The 19,137-nt window shown below is 41.0% G+C and overlaps 1 long non-coding RNA gene across 1 annotated transcript; it reads right to left on the bottom strand.

Moving 5' to 3' along the window:
• Nucleotides 1-12,525: 12,525 nt before the first annotated feature.
• Nucleotides 12,526-13,861, bottom strand: LOC135097452 (uncharacterized). The gene is made up of 2 exons (XR_010265722.1): nucleotides 13,778-13,861; nucleotides 12,526-12,871 (listed from the first exon to the last, which is right to left on the bottom strand). It is a non-coding gene; the product is annotated as an uncharacterized LOC135097452 (long non-coding RNA).
• Nucleotides 13,862-19,137: the final 5,276 nt, after the last annotated feature.

Below are 19,137 nucleotides of genomic sequence, written 5' to 3'. Positions count from 1 at the left end.
GGAGGTATGTTGTTTATACTGCTACAGAAGGCAATGTTCTCCCTGCTGCCGCAAAAATTCGATAATCCTGTCCCTGTAGCAGCGTCTTTCAAACCTACACTTTCAGTTTACACCACACTAAAGTATCAGACTTGAAGCGAAATCACAACAGACGGAAGATTAAAGGAAAACAATAAAAAAAAAAAATAAATAAATAAATAGATCTATACGCACTAGAAGCTTTGAAATACCTGATTGCTGCTCTTGTCATCAGTCAAAATTACACTCTAAACTTACAGCAGACGGAGGTATCAAGCTTGAGGAGGCGCCGCAGCAGTGAGGAGGTAAAGAATGCGAGGCGCGCGACACGGTGACGGCCGCTGTCCTCGCCGCCACCGTAATCTAATTTGGCTTGAGAGGAACCTCCAGTAATGTCTCATCCCGCCTCTTCCCGTGCACCAACTTAACGCCTCGCCTCGTCCTCTCCCTCTCTCTCTCCAGACTCAAGGTTACGTGTAGTCTTGCCTCACCTTTCCCTCTCCTTCTCCCTCTCTCTTGCCAGACTCAAGGTTACGTGAAGTATTGTAACGTTCTCTCTCTCTCTCTCTCTCTCTCTCTCTCTCTCTCTCTCTCTCTCTCTCTCTCTCTCTCTCTCGCCAGACTCAAGGTTACGTGTTGAGTCTTACCCCGCCTCTCAAAAATGAATAATTAAATAAATAAAATAAAATAAAATAAAATAAAATAAAATAAAATGAATAAATAAATAAACAAATAATAACCCTTTCGTGATATATTAGATTGATTGTATCTTAGGTTAAGTTTGGTTATTTCCACCAAAAATCTTTCCTCTTGTTGATTGGTTGGTTACGTAAGATTAGTTTTACTTGGGTGACGCTAGATTAGGTTTGGAAGGGAAAGGTTTGATTCTGGTTAAGTTAGGTTAAGTTTATGTACGTTAAGTTTGGTTGGGTTAAGTTTGGTTAGAATGTTAGGCTGGCTCAAGATAAGGAACGTCAGGATACGCTAGGTTAAGTTACATTAGGTTAAATCTTGTTCCCCGCTACTCTCATTCATTTCTCCTCTTCATCCTCTCCTCATCCCCATCCTCCCTCCCTCAATGCTTCCCTCTTCCCTAAACTTGGCGCACTTCACTCAATCACAGTCCGCACAAGATCGAGTCGCCGCCTCTCAAAGGGTACAGAGAGAGAGAGAGAGAGAGAGAGAGAGAGAGAGAGAGAGAGAGAGAGAGAGAGAGAGAGAGAGAGAGAGAGAGAGAGAGAGAGAGAGTCAAAGTTACACTATGACCGCCCACGCCTCCCGACTCCCGATCGCTAACACTCCAAGTCTCTCGTATCCTGAGCTGCCAAACTCCCAGTAGTAGTAGTAGTTGTAGTAGTAGTAGTTGTTGTTGTTGTTGTTGTTGTTGTGTTGTTGTTGTGTTGTTGTTGTTGTTGTTGTCGTCGTCGTCGTCAAGAGTGCTTCTTCTATTAATAATGTAGAAATCTTGTTAATCTGTCATCAGAACTACAAAAACCCGTGTCACTTCAGCACAGATAGTAAGGCGGGTTCTCAAGAATATTTTTTCTGTTAGTAAGGTAGAAATCTTTTCAAACCCTTGCCACTCCACCACGAGTATTTTCAAAGGATTCAGAGGTTATTAGCCGGGTTTTCAAGAGTGTTCCTTCTGTTAACAATAAAGAAATCTTGTTTATTTGTCGCTATAAAAATAAAAACACTCATTCATTCAATAACTAGCTAAATAATCTAGTAAAAACAAGGAACACAGCGCACCTCTCTTTTCCTGTACGGGTATTAGACATAACATTTCTTCTTACTGCTTACAATTAGAGAGAGAGAGAAAAAAAGAAAAGAAATCAAGTAAAGTAAGAAGCACAGTGCCTTACTCCTCATTCCACCCACACGCGTATTAGACAAAATCCAGGTAGTAATCTTTCCACGCCAGAGCGGTGAGGTGAGGGAAGCAGGGATAGAGAGAAGCATGAGTGGCGGCAGTCAACGTAAATTAGCACCTCCACTCCCTCTATGCAGCAAGAGATTGGCGCCGCACAGCAGTAGAGTAGTCAATGTAGCGGCGGTTGGCAGAGGTTGGTGCCAGGGAATCAAATTAACAAGGCTACTAAGAGAAAGAGAGAGGGAGAGGAGGAGGGAGCAGGCGGCAGCGAGCGCACCAGTGTGAGATTAATTAACGTGATTACTCTGATCTTTACTCCTTCCAACATCTTGCCGTGTAATTAGTTTTATTTACATTTTGAGGTGTGGAATGAAGGTGTGGAAATGAGAGACAGAGGGAGGAAGTGTGTGTGTGTGTGTGTGTGTGTGTGTGTGTGTGTGTGTGTGTGTGTGTGTGTGTGTGTGTGTGTGTGTGTGTGTGTGTGTGTGTGTTGCATGTTTCTAATGTTTTAGTTGTGTCTAATGTATTTACTGTAAGAACAATTTGTTGGAGTATGCTAGTTATTGGAATTATGCTGTGCTGTGCTGTGCTGTGCTGTGCTGTGCTGTGCTGTGCTGTGGTCAACAAAATACAGGAAGGAAAGAAGAAAGAAGCGCCGCAAGAACACAATGGTTAAGAGAAAACAATTCCTTCAAAATAACCTAACCTAACCTAACCTAACCTAATGAAGGACTCCTATACTTAATAACTACAAGTAGGAGCAGTTTTGTCCAGTAAACCCCGGAAGGAAGCTAGGAAAGACGCGCTGCAGGAACACACAAACACCACGAAACAACAGAGAACATTCGTTGCAAGAGATCAAAGCGCTTCAAAAGATCACAATACAAGACAATTAAACATTCTTATGCCTGATAACAAGAGGGACGAGCAGTTTTCTCCAGTGAATCTCCACAGAAAGAAAAGCAACAATGCAATGGCACACAACAACGATACAAGAAAGCACTTCAAAAATACAGATCATCCTACAAGGCAATTAAAGATTCTTGCGCCCGATAACACGATAAACGGGTAGTTTTGTCTAGTAAATCTCTCCAGGAAGGAAAGATATGCTGCAAGAACACAGAGGCCCCAGAAAACAGCATCGAATCGGAATGCGGGAGCAGCGGGAGCCGTGAGCGTTAGTCTGGCGGGGCGGGATGGACGGGTGGACTTCGCATTTTTGCTGTCACTCTGAGCCCCGGGCAGAATTCCTACATGGAAATGGGAATTCTTGTGAGTGCGGTCTATTTATCACCAGCAGAGAGAGCGAGTGTTGTGCCCAGCGTCGGGGATCAACACAAAGGGCGCGGAGCAATACATGTAGATTGAGGCAGTAACTGGTGCAAGCTTGGAGTCGCGGGCGGCTGGGGGTCCTAGCGGCTATTGTGTGAACTCCTTGAAAGAACCGAGAAAGTGGATCGTTTGCCGAGTCCTGGTGTCTAGTTAGATATAAAAGGCGTCGTTATGTGCTGTACACTCGCCACACTCTGCAATAACAAGGAGGATGAAAGGAAGAAGTGGTGGTGGTGGTGGTGGTGGTGGAGGGAGGCGAGGTGGGGGAAGCAGCAGCAGCCACCAATCAGTGAACTCAATGCGATTCCCATTCACGTATTGATATTCATGTTGTTGCGTCTTGAGTCGTAAGTTGCCGGCGCGTCTATTACACTCTCCTCGTGTCCCATGTGTGCAAGTTACGCCAAGAATTTGAATATTTCCTGTTTACCTGCGTCTTGTAAAGGCTGGTGAGTTCATGGTGGTGATGGTGGTGGTGGTGGTGGTGGTGAGGCAGTTTGGTGAGAGAGAGAGAGAGAGAGAGAGAGAGAGAGAGAGAGAGAGAGAGAGAGAGAGAGAGAGAGAGAGAGAGAATGGATGCGTGGGTGTGTAGTTCCAATGGCTGGCTATCAAGGTTTTCTATTTACTTTTCTAACTTTTTAACAAGTACTTCCCGCCACCAAGATTTACTGGAACTGTACACCTTCAGGAACTGTAGTGTGTGTGTGTGTGTGTGTGTGTTGTGCTGCTGTTGTTGGTGCTCTCCTAGTAAGAATGACAAAAGTTCCTTAAAAGAATTAGTACAAAATAATACAATAAATCTGGCTTACACTGTTACAAGCGGAACACATCCAAACCTCGAAAATAGAATATCTTAGAAGCGCTACAGGCAAATACAATAAGTAAATAAATACATAAATAGAATGAAATTATAAACAAATACATACATTGCCTGAAAAAAGTTTTAGTTTACCCTTCATGTGTAAATATCTTAAACATATTTCATTTTTTTTCTATTAATAAAGTTTGAAATATTTTAAATGCATCATACACACAGTGACGTCAGGCCGATCTTTTGGTTGAGAAGCCTCCGTGTTTCACTTTGCTCCCGCTGCCACTGCAAAACAAGTCCACTATTTCCTGCTATCGAGCAATATGTTCGCAGTATGAAGTTGACACTAGAATATTTAGAATAGTAAGTTTATCCTGAAGTGTTGATGGTATAATGTTTATCTTAAGCTTCTAACTTTGTACTGCTGTGCTTATGGTGAACTGTTTATTGCATGATGTGGCGCGGTGTATTGCCAGCGAGGTGTTCGCAGGCTGTGATGGATTACACACACACACACGCACACACACACAGGTGATGCCTCCAGAAGAAGTATTCCCTAACATTAAGATTCTATCACCTTACTCCCCATATATTCCCCAATGCAATAACATTCTCGCTCTCTCTCTCTCTCTCGCCTATATTTATATATATGCATTTATATCTACATCTATCTATATATAAAGAAAGAAAAAAATTAATATATACTCGTATATATATATATATATATATATATATATATATATATATATATATATATATATATATATATATATATATATATATATATATATATATATCCCACTCTCTCTCCATCTGCCTTCCAATCCCTTTGTCTGACTGGTAACAAAGGAAAGGGATTGAAAACACGCCAGGTTTAGTTTTATTCATTTATTTTATACCTTTACGTGGACTGACAGAGAGAGAGAGAGAGAGAGAGAGAGAGAGAGAGAGAGAGAGAGAGAGAGAGAGAGAGAGAGAAATTAGATTAAAGAAAAATAAAGAAATACAAATAGTTTTATTGGCACATTCGTACGGTCACTGACCTTATTACACACTATCTTGATTTTTACACTATACCTGCACGTATGACCGTCTTTCTCTATAGTGTGTGTGTGTGTGTGTGTGTGTTCAAGGAATAATCACCCAGAACAAAATCACACCTAAAGTCTCTGCTCTGTCACTGTCTCTTATATTTTGTAGAGGGAGGTTTCAAGACACTTATCCACCAATTTTTGACTACTGCTTTGACCCTTTTATGCGACTGGCATTTCAGTGGGCATTTTTTTTATTAGATTTTAGTTGCCCTTGGCCAGTATCCTTCCTACATAAAAAAAAAAAAAAAGTTTAAGAAGTTGCCATTTTCTACCACTATTTTCACGCTAACTCTTCCTCTGATCTTGCTAACTGCATGCCTCCCCTCCTCCCGTAGCCACGCTGCACACGACTTTCTTCCTCTCACTCCTATCTCGTCCACCTCCCTAATGTAAGAGTTAACCAGTAGTCTCAAATTTTCATCCCTTTTACTGATGAACTCTAACTCCCTGCCTACTTACGTATAGTATTTCTTCCTTCCTACGACTGGAACTCAAGAAGGGAGGTCTCAAGACATTTACTCTCAAATTCTGGATAATCCCTTTGGCTCTTTCCTTCAAGATCTGGCCTTTTCTTTTTTTTTTTGGTGGTTGGTCGTAGGCTGGAGCCCCTCTTACATAAAACAAAATTAGCGATGGATAAAACACTCAAGATAACCCGACTGTTGCTGTGTGGCCTCTGAAACCAGTCATGATGGCAAGGAAAAGTTGCAAAATACGTGTCTAGGCTGATGGTGAGAGATACACGATCCCTCTCTGCATTTATCTGAGCAGGGAAGGACAGGCAGGGTCGCCGCGTGTCCGCCCGTTTGTCTGTCTGTCTGTTCGTGTGTCTATCTGTCCGTCTCTCAGTGGCATGGACTTACGCATACTAGAGTTGGTATGTTAATGAAAAAAGTTTTCTCGTTTATTCAGGTGAACCGGCAGATCACGAGGCAGACAGACATACAGACAGACAGACAGACAGAGAGAGACAGACAGACAGATGGGCGGGGCTGTCCGGTGAGCCTCCCCATTCCTTCCACACACACACACACGAGATAGATATTTGACTGAAAACGAGAGAGAGAGAGAGAGAGAGAGAGAGAGAGAGAGAGAGAGAGAGAGAGAGAGAGAGAGAGAGAGAGAGAGAGAGAGAGAGAGAGAGAGAGAGAGAGAGAGAGAATGTTTCCTAAATGTATGAATTTCTCTCTCTCTCTCTCTCTCTCTCTCTGGTCATGTATTTTTTTTCTTTAATTTTCCCAAGTATTCCGAATGGTAACACAGGAAGACTCCAGAACAATGGTACCCCGTCACCCTATCCTCTACACCTCCCCCTCTGCCTCTCATTACCAAGAGATCACCAGCACGTGTTCCTCGCCTTTGGGAAGCTCTCATGACCCTTACAAGAAATCCCCACCTCGCCATTCCAGATTAGCAAGAGAAGCGCCGTGTGATGCTGCAAACTTTTTTTGCTTTTAATTTGATTTTACTTTTTTTTTTTACATAAATTTTACTCATTCACTTCACTTTTTACATAATGTTTCTTTATTTTCTCTTACTATGACTTAATTTATTGTTTCTTACTTCACATGTATTCCTTTATTAATCAAGCTTATCAACAATTCACTTAAACACCATTCAATTTTAAAAATTACTTTCCTTTTCTTACACTTATTCACTGTTTTACTTTATTCCTATGCTATTAGACTGGTAGTAGTAGTAGTAATAGTGTTTTACTTTATTCTTATGCTATTAGACTGGTAGTAGTAGTAGTAGTCAGTCAGTCTGTCAGTCAATTATTTATTCTTTCTCATAATATACAGTAAGCTGTACATCACAATGATGATGAGAGGAACATACATACGTACGTACTGAAGATGTATGTTGAGTATGTGTGAGGAGTACTCAACTTACATAATAAATTAGTATAGCATATTATGCATATGGTTTTCGGTTATGATCCCGTTTCTTCCACACACACACACACACACACACACACACACACACACACACACTGATTACATTAAATTTTGACGTCAAAGCCTGCGCAAGTAGGAGCTGTACCTACCTTGCATATTCTCTTTCTCATGACGGCGGTCAAGGAACACCACACACACGTCAGCGGAGGGAAAGGAGGAAAAGAATAAAGAGAAGGAAGAAGACGAAGATGACATGGCGGCGGTGGTGGTGATGGTTGTAGGGTAACGCACAGCTTGCTTCCCTCCACCACCTCTGCCACACTTCACAGCTCCACCACACCTTCCTCACACACACAGCAGCCCAGTGTGGTAGTGTTCAAGTCACCGTCAAAGTAGCCTAACTCACAGCGTCAAGAGATAGAAGTGTTCAGCGAGGAGCCACAAAACACGCCACAGCAGAGAAATGCGCGCGCAAACTGGAGAGGAGTTTTGTGCTGTTGACTGTTCACATTTGTTGTCTTAGTTTAGCTAATAGAATAGTCTTAGTTTAGCTAATAGAATAATAAGTACATTTTATTTATTTACAAGTGGAAGTAAAAGAACTGCTAAATATCCGGTATCTCAAGCCATACGCTCTTCACATGGAAGAAGCGGCACCACCGCGTGTTCGCGCGCAAACTGGATAGGAGTCTTGTGCTGTTGACTGTTCACATTTATTGTCTTAGTTTAGCTAATAGAATAAGACTAATAGAATAAGAAGTATTTTGTTTATTTACAAGCGGAAATAAAAGAACTGCTAAATACCCGGTATCTCAAGCCATACGCTCTTCACATGGAAGAAGCGGCAACACCGCTTGTTCCAGCAATGTTGCGAGCTGATGTCTGGCCCACCTCCTCAACTCACCATTTCAGCATATTTCCTCCCAGGCTTGTTTCTTCTGCTGTATATTAAGAGCCTGTCGTTTGGATACGAAAATAGATAAATAAAAATAAGTAAAATGTACTTATTTTTCGAAAAATAAAATCACAGCTAGACTAGATTTTATTATGAATCATTACTTGTTATAGTCTTCTAATAATAAATCAAATATCAAAACAATGCCAACTCCATTAATAGAAAAGAAAGAATAATGATATTGAGCCGAAATGTTTTTTTTTTTTCCTCCTTTCCTCGGTACCTAGTCACTTTTCCTCCCCTTCATACTTTTCCTCTACCCTTCATCTTTCTTCCTTCTCCTACTGCTATATAACACGAGTCTAGAAACAGCTAGAAATCTAGAAATTTACGCTAAATATTGACGGGGAGAAACTGTTACCGTGGCAGAGACGGGGCGGGGCGGGGCGGGGCTGGGCTCGGCGGGGCTCGGCAGGTTGGGCCCCAAGGATACGGTGGTGTTTATGCGTCTGCCCTCTGTGTACGTGTGTGTGTGTGTGTGTGTATGCGCGCGTTTAACTGAATAGCTGCTCTGTGTGTGTGTGTGTGTGTGTGTGTGTGTGTGTGTGTGTGTGTGTGTGTGTGTGTGGCAAAAAAACGGAAGTATTGGTTTGATGGTTGATTACTCTTAGGTTATAGTTGAACGTTACATTGACGTCACGAAAGAAAAAAGGGAAAGAAATTGCAATGTAACGTTTTCTTCACTGAGGACGACACCTGCATCACAGCCACTGACGGTGACTCGCTGCACTCTTACAAGAAGTGAAGGAAAGGAAGCCTAACGATGCCTAACGATGCTTAACGAAGGGCCTGCATCACCATCTCCTGACTCTTCTCCACACATTCACAAAAAAGTGGCCGCTTTGCCGCGCTGCCCAACGAGGAGTAGCTCTGCGTCACTACCCTACCGGCGGGGACACTTCCCAAAGCTGACTTAAAAAGCAAAGCCCTGGAAGCAAGGAAGGCGGTCAAGTTGAGCGCACGTAAGCCAGAGAACAGCCTCATCAGCTCACCAAAGTCAGTGTGGCAAGACGCACGGCAGCAAGTAGCAGATAGTCATCAGCCCCGTCCTCGCTTTCACAACGCCCACAAAACCAGTCATCAGCGTCATCAGGTATTGATTGTCAGTCGTCTCGCCCTAAGAAAAGTATCCACTCCCGCCCCTCCGAGGACCATGAAAGCCGCCCACCGAGCTGTCTGCCCGGGGCCGTCTTAAAGAGAAGGATTCTATCTGCTGAAGGGAAGGTAACTGAAGGGAAGGATGAGTTCTTACATAAAGACTGGCGCGTGTGTACCGGTGTGCAAGAACGGCAACAATAATAGCAGCAGCAGCAGGAGGAGGAAGAAGAGTCTTAGTAATTGACACTTGGAGACAATAATTCAGGTGAAAATGGATTTAATACATAAATAAATCAGTTTGGCCTGTCCTTGTTTTTAGCCTTCTTTTTTATTATTATTTCAGAGAGAGAGAGAGAGAGAGAGAGAGAGAGAGAGAGAGAGACAAACAATAAATCAGTTTGGCCTGTCCTTGTTTTTAGCTTTCTTTTTTATTATTATTTCAGAGAGAGAGAGAGAGAGAGAGAGAGAGAGAGAGAGAGAGAGAGAGAGAAACGGTAAAAAGAAACAAGAAATAGAAGCAAATGCATAATAAAATGACGACAAAGACGATAACAAAGAAAATAAGTAAAAACAGAAGATGAACAACATGACAACGATAACGAACAAGAATCACTATACTCTACCTCCTCCTCTTACCACAAAAGACACCGCTGACCCATACACACATGTTCAGTAACTAACCACGGCCACCCTCAACCAGATTCAGTCGCTCGAGCGTCACTCACGTCCACTGCTGACTCGCTGGCTCGCTGACTCTCTGCCCCATTGCTTCGCTCCTCATCCTTCTCGAATACACGAGGTGAAAGGCTAGCCAGGTACTCACATCCTCGTTCTCTGCTCTCCACCAGGGGACAAAAAGGCCTCTTACTATCCATGGGTTGTGATATGAAAGTGAAATTATAAGTACTGGTAGGCTTACAGATATACGAGTACTACCAAGCATATTTGTAACGCTGGCACACTTTTGAGGCTTTTTGCAATAAAATATATATATATAATGTTGCTTTGGTCTCTTTTTCATCTCTTCCTCCTCTCTAAGATTTTGTTTTTCCATATTGTATTTTTATGTTCTTATTTACTTTTTATTGATAAGAGGGTATAGGAAAAATAAATAAATAAAAAGGCCCACTGAAGGTTTTAGTCCACAAAAAGTGCAGTCAAGAGGGCTGTCCAAAATTTGAGGACTAGTGTCATGAAACATTTCCTCTCGAAACAGTTCAGGTGATAAGCAGGAGGTAATACAGAAGCAGGCAGAGAGTGGTGCTTGTCTCACTTGTCTAAATACCGGCACAAGGACTTTTTTGCTACATCTATTTCATATTTATCTATAATTTTTCATATTTCTTTTGAGACCAAAGTTACCTTAGAGTTATATGAAAGCGACGAAGGAACGTAGAAATAATTAATATTTTTATATTCTTTTCACCTTATTGGTGTTATTTTGTTCTTTTTCTTTTGATAATTTCTATCTTTTATGGAATAGTTGATTGAGTGACTTTTTTAATTCTCTTATTTTATTTTTATTTCTGCATTTCATTTTTTTATTTATTTTTTCCCTTAAAACCGAAATTGCCCTTGTAATATATTAAATGGGAAATAAAGTTACCTTCAAACAAATCACTTTTTACCTCTTTTTCCCTTTTTTCCCTCCACTCCCTCGCTGCCGCCTGCCAAAATTAATATCCACAGGAAGGGCGTTGCGTGTCCTTGGAAACAGAAGCAATTAAGCCCTATGATATTATGCACAATGTTATTATTTTCGCTAATAGTAATAATAGTAGTAGTAACCATCTCTCTGTCTGTGTGTGTGTGTGTGTGTGTGTGTGTGTGTGTGTGTGTGTGTGTGTGTGTGTGTGTGTGTCAGGAGTCGCGGAGCGGATGTAAAAAATTCGGTCATGTTTTCCTCAACATATTAATCATATTCTGGAATTTTAATATATATACGAATTAAAAATACATCACTCGCTGCTGTGTTCTGCAGAGAGAGAGAGAGAGAGAGAGAGAGAGAGAGAGAGAGAGAGAGAGAGAGAGAGAGAGAGAGAGAGAGAGAGAGAGCGCAAAGGTACAAAATAAAGCTGGTATTGTTTGTGGGCAGGGTAAAAACACTTGTTGGTCTTGTGATTAATTAAGCGTACGCGGTAGCAGGAGACAATGAGATGATGAATTTTGACCTGACTATTTGGTAATCCCGTGTGTGTGAAAGCCTCCCACACACACGGGAGAGGCACACTCCATCATGAGCAGCAGCGAGGAGACGGCGGCGGAGGAAGGAGAAGGTCTGTAATTGAGGGCAATGACCCAGAACACCCAAGCTCATGCAATCTGATCTAGCTGAAATACCGGCTGTCCGTCTTTCATCTTGTCTTCTTTTAGGTCAAGATGTTACTGGCCTTTTCTTTTTTCTGCCTCCGCAACCTATTATATTAAAGTAGGGGTGTTTATTTTTTCACCTGAAATTCCTAGACAAGTCACTTCACTCCATTAACATTATATGATAAGTGTATGAAACCTCTTATCTGATAAGTGTGTGAAACTCACAAGAATGTATTTCTCGTTTACTTCTTTTCACTTATCCAACTCCCTCATTCTTTATAGTGTCTCTTATTTCGGCATTAGTTATCCAGTTCACCCTCTTCACCATTTAAAAATTCTACATATTGTTAAGTCTCTGAAATCTGCAAAGAATTTCTCTCCTCTTTCTCTACTTCTTTTCTCTCATCTCTATCCACTGTTCTCTTCTCGTGTTAGATTTATTGCAGTCACTTCATTTCGCTAAATTTTTCTAATAAATGTCTGGAATCCCCAAGGATTTTCTCTCCCTCTCCACTTCTTCCCACTCGCAGGCTCATAAGCTCTAATGCTTATCTATCTCTCCTCGTGTGTTTTTGTTCTTATCCTTAAAATAATGCGCCTCCTTTACCTTCTTAACCTTCCAGCGGCGAATCGTTCATAATAATACCTAACTACATTCTTTCCCACTAACTTTCCCAGCCAAGACTGATTTTACTCTTCAAATCTGACTCAAATATTTTCTTCTCCCTTGCGGTTTAGTTTGGTCTCAAAATTCATCCAGAAACATTACATACATTATTTTTTTTCAGAACCATTTTTATTCTGATTACAAACACTCATGCTCAGACAAAGATATTATCTTTCTGTTCAACTTTTTTCTTTGATGTCAGAATATTTCTACGTTAAGCTTCTCTAGCACTTTTCCCTATGTTAAAATTTTTATTGCACTAACGACACTGGCTGGAACCTTCCGCTCATGCTAAAACGAAACAAACGTAAGTAAAATCTTCCCCTTCCCACTCTTATTTTTATACATCACAGACAACGCAGCATTTACGTCCTGTTCACACAACAACTTCCCTCCTCACGAGTCTCTTTATCCTAATTAGTCAGCACATTAAAGGACTTAAGATAGATGAATAACACTAAAAACAGTAAGCACGGAGCGGTATGTTACTCAACTATTCACCATGACTACACATTTAACTGAATACAAGTTTACTGTCCCTCCGCCACTGTTCTGTCTTGTTGCTTATGACAAAACACAATGTAATATAGGAATACTTGGTTTTGTTCCCGCCTGTCTAAGCTGCAAGCAAGGTTATGAGTACTGTAACACCCACTCAGGGGCGTCAGACAAGGGTATTTCTTCTTGGTATATTATTACGCCTCGTTATTGACACTCGTTCATTCTTGTGCGTGTTTACTTGTCCCATATGGTGAACGTGAGGGTGAACAACAGGGTGAACGTGAGGATGAACGTGAGGGTGAACGGTCCAACTGGAAAAGGACCCTTAATTAATCTCTATGCAATACAAAATTAACATAAGTAACATCACAAAGTCCACATGAAGGCATTGGAGCAACACATTAATGAAATCACTATGAACACGTGTCAAAAAAAGAAAAAAATAACAAATACATGATAAATAAACTACTAGATGATAAATAAACTACTAGCTAACAAGCTATGGTGACTATCCTTACGGTGTAAAGACCCTTCTGGGTCACAAATCTCACATGAATGTTTGATTACCTAACTATGACAATTTACGTTGAAATATCACAAAAACACAACATATATGTAACAGTTCTAGGTGTAAGGTAAAGTACATAAGAACATAAGAAATAAGGGAAGCTGCAAGAAGCGACCAGGCTTACACGTGGCAGTCCCTGTATGAAACACACCTACCTATTTCCATCTGCTATCCCCATCCATAAACTTGTCTAATCTTCTCTTAAAGCTCTCTAGTGTCCTACCACTAACTACATGATTACTGAGTCCGTTCCACTCATCTACCACTCTATTTGAGAACCAATTTTTTCCTATCTCCTTCCTAAACCTAAATTTTTCAAGCTTGAACCCGTTATTTCTTACCCGTTATTTCTTGTTCTACCCTGGTTACTGATCCTAAGAATTTTGTTTACATCTCCCTTGTTATAACCCTTATACCACTTAAAGACTTCTATCAGGTCCCCTCTTAACCTACGTCTCTCTAAAGAATGTAAATTTAACAGCTTCAACCTCGCCTCGTAAGGAATACTCCTCATCCCCTGTATCCTTTTAGTCATTCTCCTACAACAGGAGATAATACAATACAACAGGAGAGAATAACAAGCAACAAATTACTACACATTCCTAATATATTCCTAAACCTATCACAAATGTAATAGAGGAACACTCACCAGTCTCTGGCGCTCACAGGGAATAAATCCACAGATTTCAATCCAACAAGGTGTGTGCGGCTGCTATACCACAGATAGACTACCGGCTTGACCTCCCTCCCTGAGCTACCTTCCCTCGGTTTACCGCTCGAGGGATTCATACACGAATGAAACACTCATTAACACTCATTATTCCCAGGTAGTTATCATATGAAACGACCAAATACTATGAAACAAACAATTATGAAACGAGCAATATACAGAAATAATTTGTATAGTGACCACCATCAAACACCACGTGTTACAAGTACACCATTGCTCTGTCTAGTCCCTCATCACCAAACACGAGGAACACTCTCTCATTTCCCGTCTGTCCCCAGTGCAGGTAAGGTTAACAGTATATATGTAATAGCAAAACTGTGTATTGGTGGGCAGGTTCGCACAATCAGTATTTAATAATGCTGTAGGAATAATAGATGCTTGCCACTCTGGTATTCTGCCCCTCCACCTTACTTTCCACACGTCCAAAGTAGCGATGGTGGTGGCAGCAATAATAAAAGCAAAGTTTTCAGTATGTAATTCTCTTCCTCTTTTTATTTATTCTCTCTCTCTCTCTCTCTCTCTCTCTCTCTCTCTCTCTCTCTCTCTCTCTCTCTCTCTCTATAGGATCCTGGAAAGCAGAGCAACACATTTACACAAGTCAGCATGAACATCCTTATCTGAAGAGTAATTAATTACGGTGACAGAATTATCTGGCGCAGCTCGAGGTGCAGTGCCGTGCCAATGCTTCTTGCGACAAATGTCTGCAACATAGGCCTATTCTGAATCACTTCCGCGCCGCACCACCACTACTTTCAAGAGGCTCTAGCTGAAGTGATTTTTTTCAAGAAATATACTTGGACCTACGTTTGTATATACATACACGAACTGCCGCTGTTGACTTCTTGCAGCGTCTTTTATATTCTTACGTTCTTGTTATGGTCGTAAGTTGCCCGCTGGCACCGAGTGAAAGTGAGCGGGAGCCAACCGTCTTGTACAAGCAGACAGGCGCTGAGAACCTGGCGCGTGGGAAGCTGTCATTGCACTAATGCCCGCACAGTGGCACCAGTTTCCGGTTTTGTCTGTTTTTTCTCCACTTAATACATGTCGACCTTATTACCGGAAAACCGCAATTTGGCGCGACTTAAGTGAACATTAGAGAGCATTTCCATAAAGTCCCTCCGGTAAGTATTCGTAATGGTGAGTAATGCTGCTGTTTACTTGTTCAGCGTCGGACCTCAGCCGCCTCTTCCCGCCGCGTCCTGCAGCCCGTAACGAGGCAACTTCTGCCCCGCGTCCTAACTTTTGGTACAAGACTCGCAGCTTTATGTCTGGACACACTTAGCGAAGAGAAGGAAAGAAGGAAGAATCTCAGCATTCATATTTATTTCAATGTAAACTTGCTTCCTCATGCGTGCCCATTGTAGTCACCCACACTACTTATGTATCTGCCTAAACTATGCACACTAAATTATACACTACGCCTGTACGAAACGAATTAATTTGGCAGCTGCACTTAACTCTGGCGGGGGATTCCTGAAATGCTGACGATGATGACTAGTGTGTATTTTTGACCTTTAAATATGGTTCGTAAATATAAGCGAAGCAGCTTCGTCCTCTTGTTTGTCAGTGAATCAGTGAGTGAAGCAGTCTCTCTCTCTCTCTCTCTCTCTCTCTCTCTCTCTCTCTCTCTTATACTGGTAATATCTGAATCAATTGGCTTCGGTAAAGACGATTACACAACACACAGCAACCATTAGTTCAAGAGAGAGAGAGAAAGAGAGAGAGAGAGAGAGATTATGTAGGTCCGAAGGAAGTAAAGAAAAAGAAAGGAACTGAAGGAAGTGTGTTGAGTGCAAGAGGGACTCAAAAGGAAGAGGAAATTAAAGAAAACGAGAGGCAGGAAAGGGCTATCACGAGAGAGAGAGAGAGACTGTAGTAGACTATGGACAATTGGTGGCGGTGTAGCAGGTGATGTCACACGCTGCTGACGTCACCACTATATCAGACATCTCCTTCGACACGGCCCCAGATATTCAGTAATGATTCAATGGTACAAGAAGACGCCGCCGTGACAAGATCGCGGCGTGTTGGCTGATGAGAGATAGCCTCGTCTTGTGTAGCCTGTTGCCTTAGCAGTGAAGAGCGACATGTAGGGACGTGTTCCTTTATACACGGACGCAGTTTCAACGATGTACACCCACCTGCATCATCACCACCAACACCAACATTACTGCTACCACTATTACCTCCGCTGTTACAAACTCTCACACCGCAAACCTCACCAATTTTCACGCCATCATACAATTGACAAGGCATCTCATTTCAAAATACCTCACAAACACGACACAGAAGAACAAAAATTAAAGAAGAAAGTAAACATGTCAAATAAACCTATAGTGAAACAGAAGAGTAGAGTGTTGGAGTAGGAGGGAAATGCTAGAAAAGAGCATCAGATAATTGGAGCACGCAAGGAGGGAATGCAGGGACGGAAATAAATGAAGGACAGAGTGTTGGATTGCGTGAGAGAAAAGGGTCGAGAAGAGAATGAGATGATTTGAACATGACAGGAGAAATGGAAGGGCAGGAATAAAATTTAATGAAGGACAGTGCTGGATTGTGTGAGAGAAAGGAATAGAGAGGAAAAAGAGAGGATTAGACTTTGCTGGCATTGCTGGGAGAGGAATAAACATCGTATTTTTTGCCTCACATTCGATGATCAAGTTGTGTTTCAAGTTACCAAATATACTGAGATGTGGGAAGATGACGTGTGTTATCACTGACTTTGGGTGTGAGCTTATTTCGAATATAAATAAGCAAATAGGTAAGAAATAATAACAACATGAATAATGAAGTGTTTCATTTAGTATTGTTAGCGCCATCATTATGACACGAGGTGCTTGTTAATATTAATTATATTACAGCATGTGACACCAACACCAGTAATCACAGCACATTACAGCTCAGTGTGTTTAGGTGCACTGAGTTGGTGTCGGTGCTAGACTCACACACACACACACACACACACACACACACACACACACACACACTTTCAAAATGGAATACGTGAAAGAAATATTAATTAGAAAACCCCAGATAATTTTCACAATAACATATGTAAAGCAGCTGAATCTATGAAAATGCGTATCCAGTATGTTGACAATTTATTGCATGAAGCTGTCATTCCTGTCGTGCTTGTGTTGCAATCACCTCCTTCCTGTAGTAATGGAAAGTAAAGCGGGGGGAACACTCTGGAAGGCTGTCGTCCTTGTCCTACACTATTGCTATTAAGTCTTGCAGCATATCAGTAGTGTTTCATGAAGGCCCATCTTCAATAATGGCGACTATGAGCTTTGTCAGAACATTATCAATACAAAACAAGGGAACATGACTCACTTTATTGGTGTTAAGAAATCCCCTTCACTGCGCTGTCCACAGTGAAGAGGTCATCTATCTTGACGACACTTACTAGTCTCGCTACCAGTGCCTGTAAGTTTTAGCTAAGTTTACCCTAAATTTACTCTTATAATTGCCTTTATTATCCCCATATGACACCAACGAATATTTTTGCCAATTAGGTCAAGGTCTCAAACATCCACTGTCAAAATAGCATCCTTGTCCGACGCTTTGTTAAGATTTTATTTATGAAAAACGACAGACACAGCATCCCAAATCTTTAGTAATATTGTTGAATGATTAAAGATGTAAGCGTATTAACTTTACTATTAACAAGGTCTAGCTGAAGTTATTGGGGGTTTCAAGGGTGTTTTCATGATTTTAGTAATAGTTTTGTAGGGTTTTGTGAAAATATTGGAGTTCTCAAGGATGTTTGCATGAATTTAGTGATAGTTAAACAAGCTCTTTAGGAAACTACGGTCTTCATAGATGTTTATAGTTTTATTGATAGTTTAACATGATGTAGTGAGTTACTAGGTGTTCGCGGATTTCATAACAGTTCCTTGTTCACGAGATGGATTGTGTTTGTCTGTGTACATCTTGTGGTTAGTTGCTGGACACTCTCTACCTAATCTATAAACAATAATGATGAGGCACTGTTAGGATGGCAATAATTAAAGTGTATAGCACATATTTTTTCATACAAACCACACACACACACACACACACACGCACAGACACACATGCGCGCGCGCGCGAAACAAAATTCAATGATATATGCAACTGTATGAATAAAAATGCAAATGATGAATGGAGTACCAAGTAAAAAATGCACACGCACATACATACAAACACAAAAAATACTATGAAATAAATAAATATATGAACAAAAATACTGATAATTAATTACCGCTAAATATAAACTCCAGGCTAATTAAGTGTGGATAACGAAATAAAAAAAAAAAATATTAATTGAATTATAAATAATAAAAATGTGTTAGTTGGAGAAATGCTGGTGATATTTCAAAGTAACACACAAAAATTAGAATTGTATTTTTTTCATAATCATTCTCTCTCTCTCTCTCTCTCTCTCTCTCTCTCTCTCTCTCTCTCTCTCTCTCTCTCTCTCTCTCTTTCATCACCTTATTTAGCATTGTATATTAACCTAAGCCAAGCGTAATAAGTTAAATCTCTCTCTCTCTCTCTCTCTCTCTCTCTCTCTCTCTTTCTCTCAAAAGTTTTCTTGTTAATAATGTGGAAATCTTGTTAGTGTGTCACTAGCACCATAAAAACACCCTCAAAAATGAGTGTAACTTTAACTACGTAGAGCCTTTTGATTGGTGGAGGTGGTGCGGCGCAGAAGTGTTTCAGTAGGATGATTAGATGTGCCGAGTCGCCGCTGCCTCAAGAAAATGAACATCTAACAAATAATTCGTACGCTATTCATTGTTTGGACACTCGTGATACATGATGACTTAGAAGTAGATAAGAGTATGTATTCTCTGTTCTCTTTTATAGTGTTGGGAGGTCACCATTTGCGTTGAATTGATATCTACTGGTGAATCTGGCAACGCGACGCTTCAACTTAGGGATTCGAGTCAGGGTGGATCCCGTTTGGTAAGATTTACTTTCCGTAGTCCAATAATGTATCATGTCCTTTGAACAGTGTGTAATCTTAACCCTGCAATGCGGTTGAATGTTCTTTGTATGAGGTATAATCTCATCCTTGCTTCATACACACTACAACAATACACTTTGGTTGTGGATCAGGCACGTGGCACTTCATCACACATACACAACACACATACGTATTGGAGTAAGCGTAAGTAGGCATTTGAAACCAAGCTGATATACATCTTTCACATTCGTGTAATGCTATCATATCTCCATTGAAAACACGTGTAATCCTATCCTTACTGCATACATAGTACATTTATACAGTTTGG

This window comes from Scylla paramamosain, unplaced genomic scaffold, assembly GCF_035594125.1.
Source record: "Scylla paramamosain isolate STU-SP2022 unplaced genomic scaffold, ASM3559412v1 Contig20, whole genome shotgun sequence".
Classification (NCBI taxonomy): Eukaryota; Metazoa; Arthropoda; class Malacostraca; order Decapoda; family Portunidae; genus Scylla; species Scylla paramamosain.
The sequence above is the reverse complement of the archived record's forward strand: the minus strand, read 5'-3'. Positions and strand labels throughout refer to the sequence as shown.